The sequence below is a fragment of the Triticum aestivum genome, chromosome 3A, assembly GCF_018294505.1.
Source record: "Triticum aestivum cultivar Chinese Spring chromosome 3A, IWGSC CS RefSeq v2.1, whole genome shotgun sequence".
In the NCBI taxonomy this organism is placed as follows: domain Eukaryota; kingdom Viridiplantae; phylum Streptophyta; class Magnoliopsida; order Poales; family Poaceae; genus Triticum; species Triticum aestivum.
The window spans coordinates 57,318,143-57,324,739 of NC_057800.1; positions in this window are offsets into that span (position 1 = coordinate 57,318,143).

Genomic DNA, 6,597 nt, shown 5'->3' on the forward strand with positions numbered 1-6,597 from the left:
CTCCAGGCGAGGTTACTAACATGGGTGACCTAAGGGCTTGGGTTGATAGGTTATACTTATCCACAAATCCCCTTGAGATGTATGAATGCGATGCACCAGTATCAAAAAGAACGAGTGCAGTAAATGACTTAACCAAAAACTTACCTATTATTGCATCAGGCTGAGCTTCAACCTCCTCCACGCTAACGTGGTTCACTAGTCCCCTATTAAAAGGGTTCGGCTTCTTCCCAGAACTTCCATTGCCATTTTGGCCTTCAGGACATTCATTGGCATAATGTCCGGTCTTCGAACATTTAAAGCAAGTGACTTGGCTCAGGTCCTTCTTGGTTGGGGTTGATGGGTTGGTGCGATTCTGGCCGTTGCTTCCTCCATTGCCATTACCATTCTTGGTGCCATTGTGATTGTGTGAGCTACCTCCTCCATGGGTATGCTAAAAATGTCCTCCCGGTCTAGGGGTAAAACGTGGCTTCTGCTGAGCTCCTGAAGTGTACTTTCCTTGTCCATACTTCCTCTTGCGATTCTCAATTTGCTGCTGCTTCCCTTCAATCATAAGAGCATGATCTACCAACTCCTGGTAGTTGTTGAAGGTTGCTACCATCAACTGCATACTCAACTCATCATTCAGTCCTTCTAGAAACTTCTCCTGCTTCGCTGCATCCATAGCGATGTCATCTGGGGCATAACATGCTAACTTACTAAAGTCCTCCACATACTGGCCAACTGTCCGTCCTCCTTGGCGCAAGTTGTGAAACTCACGCTTCTTCATGGCCATAGCTCCTGCTGAAACATGTGCAGTACGAAAAGCCTGCTGAAACTAGTCCCATGTGACAGTGTCGACTGAGAAAGTGGCTGTGAAATTCTCCCACCATGATGCTGCGGGTCCTTCTAGCTGATGTGCGGCAAACTTCACCTTCTCCGCATCTGTGCATCCTGTTGTGGTCAATTCCCTAGCTGTTTTGTGGAGCCAATCATCTGCTACTATCGGCTCGGTGCTACTGGAAAACACCGGCGGATTCAGCCTAAGAAAACGGGCTAAGTGATCAACAGGTGGTGGTGGTGGTGGTGGGTTGTTGTTGTTCCCCTAATTCTGATTCTGGACTAGCAACTGCATCAATGTGTTCTGCTGCTGGATCAACTGGGTGAGCTCCGGTGGAAAGGCAAATCCGGGGTCACGTCTCGGAGGCATCTGAGGGTTTTAGAAAAGATGAGATTTAAGAATAGAGGGGGTCTAAAGAGAAAACACTACCCATATGCACATGAGGCAAAAGCAAACAATTCACTTCATTCAATCAAACAAGGGCATACAATCGATCTAACTATCGCAAAAGTGCTCGGACTACTATATTTACATGGTGGACTACTACTACTGATGAGGTGGTCTACTAGAAATATTCTTCGGTTGCAGACTCCATGATATCTGCTCCAGCTTCATCAACATAGTCATCATCGCTACTATCTGGATCCGAGTCGGTGCCGTCGATGATGATGTAGTCTTCCAGGCTAATCTCCTTGGGTTCTTCGTCTTCATCTACTGGCGTAGGGCCTCCCATAAATATTCCAATCTTCTTGATCAGGTCGTCATTCTTCTCCACCAATACTTCAATTTCCTCTTCATAATCTTCACGTGTAGCCTTGAGTTCTTCCTCCAGTTCCTTGATTCTAGTCTTAGCCTTCTTCAGATCTATCATGTCGGCGCACATCTGGTTCTCCTGTCGTCAATGTGCTGGTTTAACTCCTGGATAAAAGTTGCAATTGATCTATCCTTCCTAGTGCTGATCATCTCCCAGTGCTCATCTCGGCGCCCACAAATCTGGTAGATAGTATCCTTGAGATCATTGCGGTAGACTTCTCCAATGCGTCCCATGGCGATGTGAGCTGCCATGCTCTTTCCTAGACTCCAAGTTGGTGCATCAAAAGAAAACTCTATGGGCTCAGTGACTGGCATGAACGTCCTTCCTAGAACTTGAACTTGAATCAGCCAGCGCTCTTCTTCAGGTAAAGTGGTGTTGTAGGTTCCAGTGAAGCTTGGTACTCCTATGTTAAGGTATCTAGTGACTTCCTCCAAGTGATGTCCAAAGGGTGTATCTTCATCCGGTTGCGTGAACTTGTTCCTTGCATCCGCCATCCTAAAAGAGTAGAAAAGATGAGAGGTCAGAAAGGAAGAGAGTGAATAATGATCTAGGTCTTTAGCTTAGTGGTCGTGTCCTACAGTCAGTGTGTGCTCTGATACCATCTCTGTAGCGACCAGACCTCAAACAGTCTGATCTCTGTGCTCCGGTGTCATCCCTGGATCAGTAATGCTGACACCACACGGTACTCGGAGGATTTATAGCAGAGTAGAAATCAAACACTTAGTACATCGAGTGTCTCATAAGAGAACTTATTACAATAAATATGGCTTAAGGCCATCTAATAACGATAACAGCGGAAGGCTTGGAAGATAAGTGAGTCCATCAACTCCAACGGCATCACTGAGTATAGAACCACGACCTAAAACTCCTAAATCGTCATCTGAAAAGTCTGCAAAATTAACGTTGTAGCCCAAAAACGGGTCAGCACATGGAATATGCTGGCAATGTAACACATAGAGAGTAATGGAATGAAACAGCTATACTATATGCATATTTGGCTGGTGGAAATCTCTATGGTTACAGTTTTGCGTAAAGTCAATTTTTCCCTACTTCAAAGGAATAAATTTATTTAACTGTCATGGTAGTGGTTAAACATTGAGAATGGTTGACAGCATTCTCAATCCCAATTAAGCATCATCATTAAACAAAACCCAACAAAATTAATTTAGAGTAACATGTTGAGATTCACATGATAATCCAGGTACTAGATACTCAAGATGTCCATAACCGGGGACACGGCTAATCATGATTAGTTTATTACACTCTGCAGAGGTTTGCGCACTTTTCCCCACAAGACTCGATCGTGTCCGTTTGGTTTCTCGCACTACAAGGTGTTTGAGAAGACGGATGACCGAGACATAGTCTTTCAGAAGCGCTAGCACCTTACGATTAGGTAGACCGTACCACCTACATCCCCTACATCTGCTAGTCTACCACTGTAAGAGTTCGCACAACTTAGTCAACTATGCTAGAGCCCATAATAGCTTGTGGCTGCACACGAAAGTTTCTAGTATGAATAGTCTCATGATCCCTTTGAGCCTGGGTGGCGGTCCAAAAGAAAACAGGCAAGTCCTGGAATACCCAGGTGCCTCAATCCACCCAGATGTGTGTTTAAGTTGCCACCTTAGATAAACCTTTAATTAACCAAACTCACATCTGTCATGGATATCACTCACCCAATCCACGTCTACTAGCATAGCATGGCATAATAAGCAAACGTAGAAGTAACTCCCAAAGGTTTGATAATAAACAGGTAATAGGTACTATCAACTACTTCCCATCCCACAATTTAATTAGATCCTAATCATGCAATGTGTGAGGATTGATCTAATGCAATAAAACTGGGTAGTAGGAAAGTATGATCAAAGTGTTACTTGCCTTGCTGATGATCCGGGAAACCTAGCGATTCGAAGTAACAAGCGGCGCACTCCGGGTATTCTATCACAGACAAACAAGCAAGAATACAATAAGTACTCATCTAATGCACAGGTAAAACTCAAATAAGAGATCTAACGAGAAGGTTCAACTTAAGAACTCCGGTTGGCAAAAAGAATCAAATCGAGCGAAGCAACGAAAGTCAAACGGCGAAAGAAAACAACTTCATTCTACTAATCTGGATCTAGAGCAAATTTTACAGTAGCAAAATCTTGTTTAAGTTGGTTAAATGGGTAGAGGGTTTCGAGACGAAACTCCAGGCACTTGAATCGTCGGATTCCGATAAACGAGCGAAAAGTTATACTAAAACGAAAATCGGATCAGGAATCGCCATGAGAAAATTCGCGGATTTAATCCGAGAAAAAGAAAAACGACGAACGCTCGCTAAATTAAATAAACCGGAAAAACCGATCTATTAAAAAAACCGAAACTAGAAAAAAAAAGGCGGAAAAACCGATGGAAAAACAGAATGATTTTTTTTAAAAAAAACTGACGGCGCGGATTACGAGGTGAGGCGAACCTCGGGCGGCGGCGGCTCGGGCGACGGCGTGCGGCGGCCCGGAGGCGGGCGGCGTCGGCAGCGGGCGGCGGCGGCGCGCGGGTGCGGGGCTGAGGCGGCGGCAGGCTAGGGTTTGCCCCGGGTGGGCTGCCCCGGCTTATAAAGCCCTGGCGGGCCGGAGTCCTAGTCGGACACGGCCCGTATGTCGGTTCGTTTTTTTTAAATATTACGCACAGAAGAAAAATAAAAAAAATACTAAACGGACTCCAAAAATTCCGAAATAAATTTTCACGGGCTTCTAAAATCAAGCCGCACAAGGTGAACATTTATTTGGGACCTAAATGCAATTTTGAAAAACGCGCATTTTCCTAAATTCAAATAAAATAATGAAAAACTCCGAAATAAAATCTTATTTGATTTTATTATTAAATCCTCAATATTTCCTTATTTTGGGAAAGTCATTTTATTCCCTCTCTCATATTTTTGTAATAGAAATAATTGATGATAAAATAAATAAAATCAAATGATCCTATTCTCAAAATTTGAGAAAACTCAAATATGAAAATAACGAAATCCCCAACTCTCTCCGTGGGTCATTGAGTTGCGTAGAATTTCTAGGATCAACCAAAATGCAAAATAAAATATGATATGCAATGATGATCTAATGTATAACATTCCAAATTGAGAATTTGGGATGTTACAACACCTTGATGACGGCTCTGGTGACCGAATGCCGGTGGAAGAAGGACAACGCGATGACGGCTCTGGTGACCGAATGGAGTCCGGCCAGGTATATATAATAAGTAAGCATGTGCTGACTATAGCTAATTGACGCATTAATTGTTTTTGGTATGTACACATACTAATTAATAACTCTCGTCTTTCTTCTTTTTTCTAGCCCTCCGAATCGAGCCCAACTTCGGCAAAGAGATGAGGCCCCGAAGAAAAAGTTGCGCTCAGATGAAAGATTTGAGATTACAGAAATTGCGCGCGATGGCCAACCGATTAAACCCATCCGGACAAAGGAAACATTTGCTGCTAAGTGCAGGGTTCTTGTTAGGGACAAGATCCCGATCAGCATCCACCAATGGTATAAGCCGTCTAAAGATGACTGATACATCTCCAACGTATCTATAATTTTTGATTGCTCCATGCTATATTATCTACTCACTACTAGGAAAAGGGCTATAGATGATATGGCCACTAATGGCGCACCAGACATGTGGTGCGCCACTACTATATAGTAATGGCGCACCATGAGTTGGTGCGCCATTAGTATGGTAGACACTAATGGCGCACCAGACCCACGGTGCGCCATTAGTAACAATTTTTTTCCAAAAATACTAATGGCGCACCAGGGCACAGTGCGCCATTACTAGTTTAACTAGTAATGGTGCACCTGCCACACAGTGCACCACTACTTTTTTTTTGCAAAACTACTAACGGCGCACCTCAAGCTGGTGCGCCATTAGTAACCAGGGTTACTAATGGCGTATTTGTGGGTGGTGCGCCATTAGTAACCTGGGACCAGCTAGATATTTTGGACAGCCACACCTACACACTCACTTTCCCCACTTCATTCTCTCCACCTCCTCCTCCAAGCTTGTGTCGGCTGCCTCCTCCTCCTCACCTCATTTGCACCATAGATTCATCCAAAGTAAGTGGTTAAATTACCTTTTTTTGATAGGTAAGTAAGGGGAAAGCTATCTTTATGTTGTAGATCTACTTTTTTTTCTCCCTCCAACAACGTGCACATGCACTTTTTATGGCCTAGATAGATCTATGTATGTTTGTGGTGTTGCATATGTTTGTGGTGTTGCATATATGTTTGTGTTTGCAGGTACCGGTATTTGAAATGCGATAGTTGCCAATATTTTGCTGAAATGTTGATTCATTTCGTTTCGGCGAGAATTTTGGCACTATGCATTCTTTTTGGTCCTATTTTTAGGGAAAGTCATGCCAAATTTTTTCTTGGTTCTAAAATATCGTTTTGCTCTACCCCGCAGGCGACCATGGTCTACACGATGACCGAAGGCATCGTGAGTAGGTTTTTGAGCTCCGCAAAGGCCGAGATGCTTCAAAAGAACGAGACGGAGATAAGATGTCCATGTCGAAGATGCAAGCTGAAGAGCCTTATTGCGGACCCGGATTCCGGGCAGGTGCGGGACCACCTGCTCTTGCGTGGTTTCATGGATGGCTATCGGTGGCAAGGTGATGAAGATGACTATGAAGTCGTCCATGGGGGCCGGGCAAGAAATGAGGAAGGGCAGCAAGACAACCACCATGGCGAGGGCGGGCGAGAAGACGAAGAATCTCCAGGACATGATCACGACGGTGATGCTGTACACACATGATGATGAGGAAGATCAAGACGAAGGGCATGATCATGAAGATGAAGATGCCGGAGCAGATGACGATGGAGGCTGGGTGCAGGACCCTCATATTCAAGAGCTGCTTCTCAAGCAGACGAATAACGCAAGAGTTGCCGCCTGAGAGAAAGCCAAGCTGGATCAACTAGAGATAGATGCGGTT